At 38.5% G+C, this 16,106-nt stretch overlaps 1 long non-coding RNA gene across 3 annotated transcripts in view; it reads left to right on the plus strand.

Annotated features, from left to right (window-relative positions):
* LOC148186787 (uncharacterized) overlaps positions 1–16,106 on the plus strand; it is a 185,366-nt gene that overhangs the window by 31,147 nt on the left and 138,113 nt on the right. The gene's annotated exons all lie outside the window — the stretch shown is intronic.

Genomic DNA, 16,106 nt, shown 5'->3' on the forward strand with positions numbered 1-16,106 from the left:
TTAAAGGTAAAATCTGCAGCTCAGACGCAATCAGCAATCTACATAAGATTTACCCCCCCCCCCCCTTTTTTTTTTTTTAACAAAAAATGCAAAAAACAACCTGGTTTAATGGCAATGTGTAGGTATAACAGTGTATGACATATTCATAACATGGAAACTTAGCTGTACTGGTAATACTGGATTGGAACCAGTAAAAACTTTTTCCGTTGCACTTAGCAACAATGTGTGGTGTTGAAAACATCATGTTTTTCTCTAATCTCGGTGTAAGTGCGAGTCGATCACTTTTTCCCAAAAAAAAGAGCAAAAATAAGAAAACACTGGCGAATCCCAAAAATCAGTGGGTACGAACAAAAGAAAAACAAAACATGGATACGAGCAAAAAACAAAAAAATAATTGTTTGCATATCGTTTCGTGCATGAGGCCCAATGTTGGAAACTTTTAGGATAATATACATAATTATAAAACCCAACAAAATATATGACACATATAATATTGCTTGCGTTGTTTTTAGATATTTTAATGCAGAAAATTACATATTATATGTCTGAATAATACGTAATAAAGGACAAATGCCATCACACTCTGACCAGTCACCAGATTTATCAGATCCCAGCACAGAACTAATTTTCAGAAATTTCCCTCCAAACATCCACATGTGAGGAAACAAACATCCGCAGCGGCTCTTTAAGAGGATTAAACGCAGCTTTGGTTTCATGAGTGTTCTCTGGAAAACTATATTTTCAAAAGGGCTTCTGCTCAGATTTTATGCAGTAATGAAAAAGCCAACATTGGGACAAAACCGACGATTCAGTAAAAACTGGGAATTTCACGATGCCTTCTGTTCAGCCGAGCCTCATTAGTTCAAAAGCATGTCACATCTTTTAAACGTCAGGACGCGCTGTTATTCTTCAATAAAAAAGTAAAGAAGTTTTCTGACCTCATCTCACAAACTCAAATAAAAGCCAGCAGGTTCACTCTTCCACTGATGCTGCAGCTTGTGCTGATTAGATGTTAATAAAGCTGTCAACCTTGAGATGAGTTTAGATGTATTCTGCCGCCCTGAATTATGAGGTTAAATAACACACGTCACATGCTTTTAAAACCTCTTCAGAGCTTCATTCATTACCTCGATGTTTACCCTGCCATCTCACAGAAAAGTTTAAAAAATCATCACAAATGATTTTGGAAGTGCTAATTTGTTGCGTTGTGCATGAGCACTCAATAATCCCTGCTTTGGCCATAAATTAACTAAAAGCGGCGGCAAAACTGATTGAAGCCTCGGTTGAATCAATAAATCTCCCCGGCTGAATCCAACATGGCCAGCCTGCAGAGAGCAAAAATGTGTGCATGATTCAAAGACCTGGAGCTCAGAGGCAGTTTGCTGAATTCATACATTTTCTTTGTTTATGCCTTCAACAAAAAAACTGCCTAATTACAAATAATTAGCCTCACAAGGCTTTTGAGGCTGTGGAGATGATGCAACAACAGCTATATTAACCATTCCTTTTGATTCTGGCATAATTTTGGGACAAGAGGTTTGGTGCTCCGTGACTTATGACTAATAAATGAGCAATAATTTGACCCCTGAAATATTAAAATAAACTCATCCTGCGACCTTTTTACCATCTATAAAACATAAGTTATGGAAGGGAGTCACAAATAATATGGTGGAAAGATTTGAAAATGCTTTGATTCGTGGAATAAAACAGAATGTTTGAATACAAATCAAAAGCTCTATAGGATTAAATGTTTTGTTTCTCATATCTCCTAAGCCAAATACGTGCATGAATTGAGGACAGAATATGGAGCTATTCATCTCGGCTCAAAGCATGTTGTTAACCTCTGTGGAAAATGCGGCTTAGAGGAGTAAGCTGTAATAATACAGCAGTGCCACAGCAGCAATATGTCTGCTATAAAGGGATTTCACAAATCCAGAATCCTATCACTGGAGCAGGAATCTACACTTTGGAAGGTATGAAAGTTAAAAAAAACAACAACCTGTAACTTTCTGAGTGCTTTTTTCAGAAAACATAGAAACTGTCAGTAAATCCTCAATTTTGAGGTACCTAAAGTTTGTGTACAGTAAGCCTGGCCTGGAGGTTTATTGTTTTACAGAATATATATCTTACACAGTCTGTATCTGGGTGTTACAGGTGAGCAATTTGATTTAATAGTTTAATTACAGTCCTAAAGTGCTCAGCATTAAATAAATTAACAAGTCATGTCTGTATTTAAATATGTGTGAGTACGTACATATGTGTGTATGGTTTATATGCCTGTGTTCGTGTGTGTGCATGTTTATATGTGTGTATGCAGTATATTTTTGTAATAGGTGAAGTCTTTAGTAGTTGAGATCGTGATAACAATCCAATGCCTCTTTGTTTTCACATAATAATTCATTGAAATAAGCAAACTTATGATTATAAAACAGCAAATCAACCAATGAATTTCCACCTGTGCCTGAATTTCTTTTCTCTAGATAAAACAGTTCTTTCAGTATTTAAGGGGGGACACCATCCATCTTGTTAGCAGGCACATGGTAAGGTTTACATTAAGACAGGAAACAAACGCCAGACTCCCATATGAAAGTCCAGGGTTTGTTGGATCATCCTCGTCCCCTCCCACCTGCCTCATAGGGACCTTTGTGTTCCTTATATCACGCTGTTACCGGCAGCATTTCAAGCTGAGCGGCGTACTATGCGAATGTGACATGGTCTGTCCGGCCGTGTTCTCAGCTGACGGCGTTCAGCGGCGTATCGTGTGGACACGAAATAAAGCTTTTGATGTCAAGATCTTATGCTGAAAATCTTTGCAAAAGCAGCTTTTTTTGATGACTTCTGAATGGGAACGGGCTGATCTCGCCTCCAGACTGCAGTGACTAGTCAGGACAGCCTCACTCAAGTGGACCTGCCCTCAAATATGCAAAACTTTAAGCCTTAATGAAATGTGCAAAGGTGGGTCATAAAATATTAACTCCCGTGCAGTTGTTATCAATGTTAAAATTACCTCTGGAGACCAAAATCATGTTTTGTACCAGGCTGCAAACATGTTTATTTGTGCTGTAAAGTCTGTATTTTAACATGGAGGTTTGATGGAGGTTAATTTGCTCTTGAAGTCAGCCTCAGGTGGACATTAGAGGAACTGCAGTTTCTCCACATTGGCGTCATTGTTTTGCCTCACGGTCACTGTGCGGACGAACCTAATCGAGTTTTTCCGGATATATCTGAACCTCAGTAGAAGGTGAATAAACCAAACTCCGGTCAGAGCAGGCCGTCACTCACCTGTGATGTAAAATCAGCTTTTCTTCTGTGTTTTTGTTCTTCAGAGATACTTCATTTTTTCCTCAGCACTTTGCTGCCCCAAAACTGGAGCAAAATGAATTCTCTCTTTATCCTTTCATTATTCTCCATCCTACACTATATCACTTACTCTCGTTTCATTAGAGCCGTGTGAATGTGCTTGATGGGGCGGAGACATCGGCCATAATTGATCATCTCCGTGTCCTGGGTACAGTCACACATTTGGCGAGCGAAAAGAGAGGAACCGCAGCGCCTCATTGTCAGGAGCAGGGAAGAGAAAAGGCAATAGAACTGCTGATAAGAGATTGTCTGTCCTCATTTCCCTTGCCAGTCCAATTGTAGGAAGCTCTGTGTGTCGTTCTGCGGCGCACGGGGGAGCTCAGTGGTGACTAAAGGAGGTCTGGATCCTTATCTGTGAAAGAGAGGGGAAGCGTAGAGTTTCGCCCCCGTCAGCAGGTTCCTGCAGCAGACGGCGGAGCGAGGCGGTGTGCCGTCATCGGCTTCAAACCTGTCGGGCTCATGTCTTGTCGTAATGTGCTTTAAATAGTTAACATGCTCCATCTTCACCCGGAGCCAGCTTGAGCCAGGCTAGAGTTCAGCTGGCATCATGAATAAAACAAGGCCAGTATTATTTGCCCAAGGAGATAATGAATGAATATGATATTCAAAGTCCAGACACAAAAGCTGTCAATGAATAAATGACAGTTATAGTTTTACTCCCCAGCATCAGAATTTGTTGAAATAAAATTTTAGATTTATGTTTGTATCAAAGGGTGATGTGAAGGTATCTTCTCTTTTTGGACAGTGGCCCTGAGGGACAAAAGAGAGAGAGAAAAAAAAAAACACAGTTCAAAAAGTACAGCAATGACAATATAGAAAGCATAACAATTCAGAAAACATTTAATAAAATATAATGATATTAAAAAAAAAACAAAACCCACGATGACACTTCTGAACACACAACATTTCACAAAACACAAGATTTAACAAACGTAGTTCATTTCACAAAACACATGGGGATTTTTGATGACATGACATTTCAGAAAATGACATTTCACAAAACACAACATTTTATGTAACACATGAATTAATCAATGAAACAAACCTTTTAGGAAAAGAAATTTCACATAACACATTTGACAGACAGCAACCCAGAAAACCCACCGACATTTCAGATGATAATACCATATTTCACAGCACACAAGATTTAACAAAACATAATGACATTACAGAAAACATGACGACAACTCACAAAACACAACAATCTATAAAAAACACATTTCAGAAAACACGATATTTCAAAACTTTTTGGGAAACAAAACCAAATTTCACGAAACACAACATTTAACAAAAAACAATGACAAACCAGAAAACCCGCCAACATCAGAAATAACAATGACATTTGGACATCGTTACATTTTGGAAAACGTATTTTCAGAAAACCTGACATTTCACAAAATACAACATTTCAGAACATAACATTGACAAAACACGAAATTACAGAAAGGAACATTTAACAAAACAAAATGACATTTTAGAAAACACGACTTTTAAAACAACATGAGTGCATGAGTTTACAAAACAACATTTACCGTAACAATGATTTTTCAATAAACCCAACCTGTCAAAAAACACGACATCTCAGAAAACATGACTTTGCAGGAAACAAAACGAAACTTCACAAAACACAACATTTTACAAAAAACAAACAAAAAAACCCAGAAAACTGACAAACCAGAAACTTAAACTACGATTTTGGGAATTTTGGGAAAACACATCGTAAAATTTAATTTAAGAAAATATGACATTTTACATATCACAACAACATTTCACAAAACGCAGCTTTTAATATAACAGAATGACATTTCAGGGAACATCATTTCAGAAAACACAACTTCTTACAAATCATATTTTCCAAAAATGTTTCAGAAAACAAAATGTCATTTCACAAAACAAATTTCAGAAAAGTACATTTCATTGTGTGTTGTTAAAAGTCGTTCTTTCAGAAATGTCATGTTCTGTTGAATGTCCCTGTGTTTTGACCCTCAGGGCCACCATAGTTCTGGTTTTGATTTATCCTGCAGAAGAGCAGCTGAATAAAAAGGAATGTCAGTAATCCCTAAAATGCACCTCAGTAATGACGTCTTGAATTTCTGGCATTGAAAGTATAAAAATAAGAGTGAAAGTCTGAGTGTGTGCGTGCCCTGCCTCTTGTGTCGTGTGCTCCGGCAGGGAGGGTAATGGAATAGAAAGATGTAGGTTTATTGACATATTGATTTCAAGGCCTTGCGGTGATGGAAATGCCGTGCATTTTCTAAATTGTATGGACTAAAGAGTAATCTTCCAATTTAAACTGCTGGAAGGTGCTGTAAATAGATTTGGCAGAGAAAGAAACTGATAATGACTTTGGGCTGAGCATTAAATTTGGGGTGTTATTCGGGATGAGATATGCAGTGAGCACGGTCAGTGCCCACATGGATAATTTCTAAAGTGGAAAGTGCAGAAAGCACATCATTTTCGGTTAATTCCTCTTGTGTGCGTCTGAACTCTATTGTTGCACCGCTGCAGCTGAGCTACAGAATCAAGCAACTGTTGCCAAAAGAAAAAAAAAAGAAGAAATTCTGGCTGCTCCCACAATCTTTGCCCGAGGTAGAGGACGCACACTAAATCCTTATTTTATGACTTTAAAATATTGCATTTGCATCACAGTGAGCTGGCTGCTCATGAAATGTTCAGTTACAGTATATACGTGCAATCAATATAATCTCACACCAAATAAAAACCTTTATTGGATTGTGCACTGACCTTGCCAACAACGATCCCATCTGTGACTCTGAGAATATACAAAACAATCCGATCATTATAAAACAAAAGCACTTGATATATGAGTTAACTATTTATTTACTCATTTCTGTTAATCTAGCAAGCACAATTTTTTATTGTTGATGGAAAATAACTCTGACCAAAGTGTAGTGCTTGTTTATTTTCAGCAGTCGATCAGATGCAGCTTCACCGAAATAAAAGCAAACATGGCGCCCTGCTGGATATCTTCCAGTTTGGGTGGTATCTTATTTTTCAGGGATGTTTTTCGTACTCCCTCGGGTAATTATTCAAACATTGACTGACACTGTGCAAGTTTATTGTTAATCCTAACCTATAGTCATTATAACAATGTATTTAACATTATGTGATAGAAACATTTGTTTTTTCTCTGCACTTATTTCGGGTCATTGTCTTGTTATTAATTTTAATGGATTTTTTTTGGGGCTATGCGTTATAAAGATGCTCATGGCCTTCTCCCCATTTTTTTGAAAGAAATCAAACCCAAAGCAACATATTACATATACTTCAAAAGCATCTTGTAGCCTGTTGATTGATTGATTCAATTTCACTTGTTCGATTTAATTCTTAACAAGCAATTAATTGTTATCATCCCTAGTGCAAATCGAATTACGTAAGTGGGAACCAATAAGTGGTCCTTGATTATTTCTCTCTTATGTCGTTCTATAAAGGTAGAAACTGAATGATTCCCATTTTATTTGGACAATTTGCAGGACTTTCCTTAAAACTTTTGAGATGATGACCTTGCTATGATGATCTTGCTTCACGAAAGATGCTCAAGTGGAGTCAAATTTAACAAGAAATTTCAGGATGAGGGATGCTGCTCGAAACACGAGACGTATTAGTGTATAACTTTTCTTTTGAAGGGCGTCCTTAAGAATAAAAGTACTTCCCCTTTGAGTCAAAATCAAAGAGAAAAGATGACAGATGATGGCAGGAAAAGAGTTAAAAGTTAAGCAATCGGCGTGTTGAAGAGATAAGACATACAGGAGGAAATGTGGTGAGCGTACATGAGCTGTTATCAACCATCTGCACACCTCATGCCCACTGTGCCTCCTCGCCCTGCCTCTCTCTCCGCTCCTCCAGTCCCGCTGAGCGCCGAGGCTGCCGTGTGATGCTTCGCCAGCTCCGTCTGATTGCTCAGATCAGATCCAGGCGTAGCCAGATGCGACCCTGACCCTGCGTGTGCGGGTGTCATCGCCAAAGACGGAGGCAAGGAGGCTTCGCGTGCATGTGTCTGGGAGGAGAGGGCTGGACTTTCAGATCAACTTCAGGCATTTAGGAAATTGTCTTTGAAATATGGACTGGAATTTTAGGTTGTCTTTGTGGTGCTGCATTTTAGAACTGCCACAATTTTTAAGATCAAGTCACAATAAATACTAAAAACAGACATCAGTCTAACCTCTATAAAAAACAGACTGGCAGCATTTTAAAGCTGTGGTAAAAAGAAATCTGGAAATGGCAAAAAAAAAAAACCCAACTCAGAATTGACCCTTTTCTGTAGCTCTTTACTTTCTGGCCTTAGCTCCTCCCACCAGATGACCACGGGGATATGCATGTGCTTCATACAGTCGTCTAGTGTTTCCCATACATTGATTTATATAAGCTTATTTTATTGTCGAGTTTATTTCATCATAGAGCGAGCCCACAGTCCCTGTGAGTGTTGATGACCAGCGACACTGCTAGGTCTAACCGTGCTGTAAAGGCAGCACTGAAAGTTTGCTGCTCCATTGGGGAATCGGGGCTGTCCAGTCCTCCATGGAGGTGGGGTTTGTGCTGGCTGGATTTGTGTTGCCAATACTTCTTTTTTCATCAAAATTAGAGCTACATGCGGGTAAACCCTCTAAAAATAGGCTATAGTTTTGTTTCCCATTGCCAGTAGAACAGAGCTGTGCACATGGCTCTACAGCAGTTTGTGTGTGTGTGTGTGTGTGTGTGTGTGTGTGTGTCACAGTCAAGGTCACTGAAAGGAAAACAGTATAAGGCAGCATGGACGCCAGTGAAAACTTCTTTTTATTCTGGGTAATGGGTAACTGGATAATGCCCCTAATTTCCTTACATGCTAGAAATGTTCTGAAATCCTAGAAACTTTATAAAATCCTTGGGACATCCTAAAATCCTTGGGACATGTTTGGGGCTGCTGTGACTGGCCCCTGGCCACCTATTTTGCAAAGTGGCCCCCAAGCAAAGCAAGTTGAGTGTTCCTTTTCTTGATTTTTGTAAAGCCTGAAACTAGCGTCAAGAGGAGGTGCAGAAGTCTATTTTTTTCTCATTCTACTTGAATTACAATATGCTCAAAGCTTATTATAGGATTTTCCCAATGACAGCAAAACTAAACTGCCTACCCCACTTTTAAGTTTTAAAATGTTTGTTGCAATGATCCATAAAACCTCCAGTTTCTCTCCGAATCATCCTCATAGTGTCTGTAACATCACTGTACAGAGACGGACAGACGCACCGATCAATTTCTGGACTAAAAAGCAAATTATTTCAGTCTCTAGCTTTTCCCAGGACAATAGCGATAATGTAGCTCATTTACAAGTTCACGGCCTCATGAATTTGCATCTGAACATCTGTCAGTGTGTTTAATATGGAGTTGATCTGCATATTTTAATGAGAAGTGGAGTGTGTCTTGATGTTTCACTGATGGTTGTTCACTCACCAACTCGCAGCTCCTAACTAAAAGGTTGACTTTATGTATTTTTCACATTTGCTCAGCTCAGAGACAAAAGGACAGGCATGACAAATGGAAATTTAAATAATAATGTCATTTTCACTCTCCCAGCAGCCCCTCTGCTCTCTGCTGAAGTGTGATGAGATTGTGGATGGTATTAATACATTTTCAAATATCAGCAGGCAAATTATCAGATTGTCCTGCAATTTTCCAATTATAGCCGAGCAAGCGTAACTAGGCACAGCTCACCTGTCAAGCTTCGGATTTCTCCACAGGTTTAAGTGGCGTGCACATGGAAATAGAATGAATAGAAATGACAAAAATGACTTGAGAAATAGTCATAAGTGGGCTGATATTGTACAGTATTTGCCTAGCTTAAAGGGGCAAAACCGGTTAAAAAACTGGTTAAACCTGTGAATCTTATTATTTCCTGCTCGGTGGTTTCACTAACTAAATTAGTAAAACAAGAAACTGATTTGAAAAGAGTTTAAACATGTAATGACATTTTACATTCTTTGATAAAGTGTATTTTTATATCTGACCCATGTCTGTCCCTGCTCATCGAGACAACGTGCCACTTCAGATCTGATATTGCGGCGATATCTCCGACGATCCATCCGTCTCTCGGCACATCTGTCCTTTAACTGCTCGCAACCCATCAACGGAGACAACGTCCTCAATCCTGGAACGAGATAATCACTGCAACGTTATTAACAATTCAACAATGACCTAATACATGGCTGCATTATTAAGTCATCATTCTTACTCGGAAAAGTTGGCCCCGTAAAAACTAATTAAACTTCTGAGGCAGGCCATTAGCCCGTCAGCCTCAGCCAAAAGCCCAAATCTGAAAGTTCTCAATGTATGAACTCCTCACACACTAATCCTATGGATTCCTCTGCGTTCTCTGCCAGGGGTTTAGGAGGCTCTCCAGCACCATATGTTGTGTATCATCACCTTAACTGGAGGCATGTGTGTGCATGTGTGCGCGGCAGCAGTGTGCGCAGGCTGCACGGCTCTGAGATGTTTTCCTGAGACTCGAAGGCAGAGATAGAGATGCAGAACAGGTGGTCTTTTAATGACTCGCTTATGGCTTGCTTACTCTACTTACTTCATTGATGGAGGAACGAGCTCTCACTGCGTTCCTGCTCCCTCCGTCTCCAAATCATCTCTGTTGTGGGCGGTGGTTGAAGAGGTATTCAGATCTTCTACTTAAAGTACTAATACCACACTATGAAGATACTATGTTACTAGTAAAAGCCCTGCATTGAAAAATTTATTTAAGTAAAAGTAAGTAAGTGTTATCAGGAACACGTGCTTTAAGTATTAAAAATAAAACTACAAAGCAGAAAAACCTTAAAAAGAAGAAAACAGCAACCCCCTCCAACCACAAAACTAAAATTTTAAAAAATAGAAAAAAACACTACTTGAACTCATTAATAGAATTAAACTTATATAACATAATTTAACTTACAATAAAACATTTTATTTTATATACTATTGTTATGTTTTTATGCAAAAAATCTTAATTTGTGAGGTAACTAAAGCTGTCAGATAAATGTAGTGAAGTAAAGAGTACAGTATTTCCCTCTGTGATGTTCTGCAGTAAAAGTATGATGTGGCATGACAAGAAAATACTCAAATTTGTACTTAAGACCTTATGTGAGAAAAGGTACTTAGTTACATCCCACTACTGGTTGTGGGTGTGATTGTGAACCTGCGAAGGGTAAAACCTGCGAGTCCTCGGCTTTAACTACATGCAGATCTCTTTGATGTGCGGTCTCGGGAGCAACGGAAGGAATTATTCAGCCAACCTCGGAGCTCATTGCTCACGGCCAAGGTGACTGCACCTGGGTAAGGTGAAACGTTTTCTCGGCGTCCTGTGAACTCGCTCGGCGAGAGAGCGGCTTGTCACAGTCGATCAGCCCGCAATTCAATATGATTGACCCGGGCAGGAAATCTTTAAGTTGCTCATGCATGGATGGAGAAGGAGAGACGGCGGCACATCAAAGCGTCAGGGATGCAGATTGCTTATGCATGCTAACATGGCAACCAAGGTCAGGGGGAGTTGCTAAGTGACTGCTCCCCGGTCCCACCGCTGAGAGGGAAAGTGGACGTTTATTTAATGCTACTGTTAAGTGATTTGTTCTGTCTTTCCGGTTACAGCTGGACTGTTTTTAATGCACTTAATGCATTTGACCTTTATTTTACAGTTGGTCAACGACAGGAAATATGCAGGACATCTACAGTTCAGACTGTTTTCTGAAGTCTGCAGAGTTTAACTGAGCATAGAGACACAAAATAGCCACAACATTGGGCAAAACAACCACAAGGACACAGAAAAACCAAAAAGGCACAAAATTACCATACAGAGACACAAAAGAACCACAAGGAGACAGAAAACCACTAAAACAAGGCAGTAAAACAAAACTAAAAAAAAATCACAAAGACACACAGAAGAACCACAAGGAGACACAAAACCACTAAATAGAGACCCAAAATGACCAAAAAAGGCACAAAATTGTCTTAAACTCACAGAATGACCTCAAAAACAAAAAAAGAACTGCAAGGAGACACAAAAAAATAAAATGCAAAACAACCTAAAAAAAGACACAAAAATACCATTAAAAAAAGGCAAAACAAGAACACAGAATGAGTACAAAGAGCCACAAAACAACCAAAAAATGCATGTCACCTCAAAGAGACACAAAACAACCACAAGGAGAAACAAAACAGACAAAAGAGTCACAAAATTACCCCAAAGAACACAAAACAACCAAAAGTGACAGAAAATGAACTCAAGGAGACACAAAACAGCTGAGAATAAAACACGAAATCCTCAACATCCTAAGCAATGGATTTATTTGACAAGGCTATGAATGTTCAAATGTAAAAGAATCCAAATATTTTATTATTACAGAGGATCAGCCTTGTGGATGTCTGTCGTCTTGCGAAGGTAAAAGCATCTGATGTTATTTTTCCCTCAAACAGCTTACATACGAAGTGTTTTCCTCTCAGCAGGAAGCAGCGTGCTGGTGTTGTAGTGCGGTGTAAAATAAGGCAGCAGGGGTCGGAGCAGGTGGATGAGCATACAAAGTGTTTGACTTTGACTCAGACTGGGATTCATGTCTCACATGCTGCCAACAGTGTTTTTTTCCTTCTGCCAACATTTCCCTTCAGGTTAGGTAGTAGTTGCTTCAGTTGCAAAGCTGGCAATATTCCACTTTTTAATTTATTCATTTTTTATTAACAACAAAATCCCATGTAAAAACCAAAAACCAACAATGTCTTTATAAATGTTGGCGCTTTTTTATTATTTTGACTGAACACGCATTAACTGTTATGCAGCTGGGAATACTGACTAGAGCACTAAATGTGTATGAATCCACCTCTGAAAATAGTCCCCAACAAATGCACCGTTTCCTCCTGTGTGAATGTTTCCTACAAGCTACAAAGCCCCAGCGACTGAGCGATTTTACTGGCTGTGATTTTACTGGTTTTATTCAGCTGGTCAGTTTTCTCACTGTAAACCTCACCTGAACATCAAGAGCTCTCAAAATAAAAAACCTTTTTGCGACTGTTATCTCTGTTTCCATGGAAACCCTATATGTAATGAGACCTAGTTTACTGCTCCAGCAAGTAGGTCGGACCTTAGAAGTGACCGGATGCGTTTTGTAGTCGCTGTCGAGTCTGCTGACCATCTTGTGTTAATACTTTCTGGAGATCGTGGGGTTTCACGAACTAAATACATACACCAGATACAAACACAGAAAGACTCAGCTTGCTCATACTTGTTTTGACTAAGATATATTTTTCCATAAACAGATTTAATTATTACATCTCCAGATTTTACCTGTAATTTAAGCGGTGAGCTTCATGTCACAGCACAGCTGATGGAGGTAACTCAAGAGCATAAAGCCCAAAAGTCAGAATTAATTTAAAAAACAGAGATCATTTCCAAAAGTCACAACATGCAACATGTCTGCTTCAATCCATATTCGATGCCATTTTGTCTTTCAAAAACCTTTTCACTGTGGTCCCAACACTGCAATATTTCCCATCATGCCTAATGCAGGACTGATGAATTTTTAAGTTTGCAGTTAATTTAGCTTTTTATGTCATTTGTTGTTTGTAATGTGTCGGTTTTGTGTGTATAGTTTACGTCTTAGTGAGCTGGCTGCTACTTTTCATTTTGCTCAGCTGTATTGTCTTGCAAGTTTTCACATGTTTAAGTCGTGAAATTGATGTTCATTGACACTGTTGCAGAATGCCCCTTGGTACGTTAATCATCGATTACTTCAAGAGCGGTGATTAAAGAGTGGCGGAGTAATTCTTTTAATGATGAGGAGTGTGTGCAGTCATGCAGATTTGAGCAAATCTTTAATGTCTTATTGACAGAAACCTGGATCTGATTCTTTGGTTGTAACCACTTGTTATATCATGTCTAATCTGGCCGTCCTTTTGGTTTTTGGGTTGAATCTGTGTTGTGAAGCACTTTGGGCAAGGCTAGCAGCCTGTCACCGATATATATGTATCCTTTATTTCACCAGGTTTAAAATCTCTTTTTCCAAGAGCAACCTGGACAAGAGGGCAGCTTAAAACATCGACAAATACAACTATCACACATTACAAAGAGCGAGCACAACGTCCACTTAAAATGCCACACAAAACAATTAAATGCATAAATATGAGCAATTATCATTTTCAGAGAACATTAGAGTATCATTCACATTGACCAAAAGTGTTATTGTCTTGATCTTTTAAAAATGACCTGAACTCCCCCATAGTGATCAGCTCAGACAGTTTCAGGTCCCTCTGTAAACAGCATGTGACGACTTCGTTTGAGAACGTGTTAAAGTGACATTTTACTGTCCAGTATTTTTCTGGAGGATGAACTGAATGAGTTTTTGTACCAGATTAATTGACAGTTTGTTATTTTGACCCATCAGCCTGAAGGCAACAGCTGAAACTGTGAGGTCGGTCATTCAAATATGAAAATTAATTTGAGGGACTGACTGACCCTTGAATAATTTCTTATTTTTACTTTTGTATTCTGTTTTTTTGTTGGACAATATTTGAAGACAACAATAGAAACCATGTATACTTTGTGTTGTCTTTTTGTGAAATAAGATGCAAAACATCAAACAGTCAATCATGTAAAAAATGTGCAGCTTCTGTGTTCGGACAGAAAAATGTTCCATCATAAAATGTTGATATAAAAATTAAAAGGACAGTAAGGAAATAAAAGCAGCACTAAAAAAATGGTGTTTTGCAGAAGCTCATTGTTGAAATTGCTTTTTTGAAGTAGTCTAAAAATATGACATGTCATATTGGATATCGTATATTATAATATATATATATATATCATATATTACTGATTTCTATGAATGAGACTTGAATATACTGCCATATATTATGTGGATCAGTAGCCTCCAGCTGATATTACCTGTTGTGACAGATAGTTAATAAATAATGGATTGATAAGCATTTTGGCTTTTTGCTTTAGTGGTTTGAATCACCTCAAATTGATTTTTCACCACTGGTCCCCTATCTAATCAAGCTGGGTATGTGTTCCTGATAGAGTTGTGTGTGTGTGTGTGTGTGTGTGTTTGTATGTGTGTGTGTGTATGTGTGTGAACGTGTGTACGTGTGTGTATTGGAGGGTGCTGGTGGGTATTTTAACAATTTGCATTTTGAATGCTTTCTTTCCCAGCAGATTTTGATTATTAACCATAAGTGGAGAGCTTGTGGTCAAAGCTGGGGATTGAAAGAAGCCGATATTTTCCATGACCAGACACAATTGATGTATTCATTACTTTTCAGATATCCGTGATCATAAACATGGTGCACTGTACATACTAATAGCTTCTAATGCCTAGTGTGGAAAAACAAAGAGGTTTGTGGCTGTAACGTAAATGTTTTGAAGCATATTTGGTCCAGCCGCATTCTCAGCTGATGAGGCTGATCATGCAAATGTGAAAGGTGGCTTTTGATGTTTGGATCTTATGCTTAAAGCAACGCAAAATAGAGGTGGGCGATATATCAAATATACTCAATGTATCGCGGCTTGTTCTACGTGCGATATATAAAATGACATTGAGTACAAATTGTCACGTCATTTTTATAAGCCACCAGCGTTTTGGCTCTCTCGCTCTCCTGTACGGCTCGCACAGACACACTGACAAAGCAGTGCTTTTGCAGAGCTCCAGACCGTGACTATTTTGTCACATTTTGTGACCACAAAGCACTACTGCAATTTGCAAACAGTATTAATATATAAACTGACAAGCTGCTAGTTTGTTTCCAGCTTACAAAGAATGAATCATGTCAGGTCCTTCAAAATAATAGTACCATGGGAGCCGCTCTGATTTGTTTAATTGTAACAGTGTTTTTTTTTTAAATTTCTTAACCGTATCTTATTAAATGTTATTATGCCAGTAGTGTATTCATCTTTATAATATGACAGTAGCTACTTTATTTAACTTCATTTTAGCTATAGTTAATTCGATAATTTTGTATTTAGGTAGTTAACATTAGTCAAAAGGACATTTTAAAATATCAAGATATATATTGTGTATCACGATACACCCTTAAGATCTCTCGATATTATTTGAAAGCCATATCGCCCAGCCCTAGATTTAGTGCATATGGATGTTGCTTAAAGATTAAGTTGGTTATTTACATTTGAAACATTTAGATTAGCTCGTTGTTTGGGGAAAGCAAGGAAGATAACAAAAAACAAAAAAACTCTTTATCAAGATAAATTGTAGATATGTAAAATTTATTGTTCACTGTACAATTCCTTTTTTTTGTTGCAGGAATATTGGTAATATTATTTTGTAACTGAAATAATGTATGTATTTATTTATGATATCTGTGTGATAACACATGCTTTGTATTGTGATGGTATCCTGTAATCCCATGTGGGATGGCAGAGACTGGCATGACACAGAAATAAAAACTAACTAAGTAACTAAATAACTAAAAACCTATTGTAATATATCCCATTTCTGCCCATATATTCTCCTCAGTCCTGCACACTGGACCTTTGATATGAAATACAAACAGGGTGGGTTTGTTTATTTGAGGCAGTGGTGTGAGCAGATGATTGAATGCTGCTGAGCACAAAAGCTCTCCCCGCTCTCTCTCCGGGCCCGGGAAAAGCCCCGTGGTTGGAGATGATCAACACGTCTTTGCTTCACAGAGCGGCGGTCGGCTTTGTCTGTCCCTGCGACTGTCCTTGCACACGTGTTCGTAAATTAACATTCCCGTCGTCTCCGGCACTCCCACC

This window comes from Plectropomus leopardus, chromosome 16 (genome assembly GCF_026936395.1).
Source record: "Plectropomus leopardus strain MGB_pleo_1.0 chromosome 16, ASM2693639v1, whole genome shotgun sequence".
Classification (NCBI taxonomy): Eukaryota; Metazoa; Chordata; class Actinopteri; order Perciformes; family Serranidae; genus Plectropomus; species Plectropomus leopardus.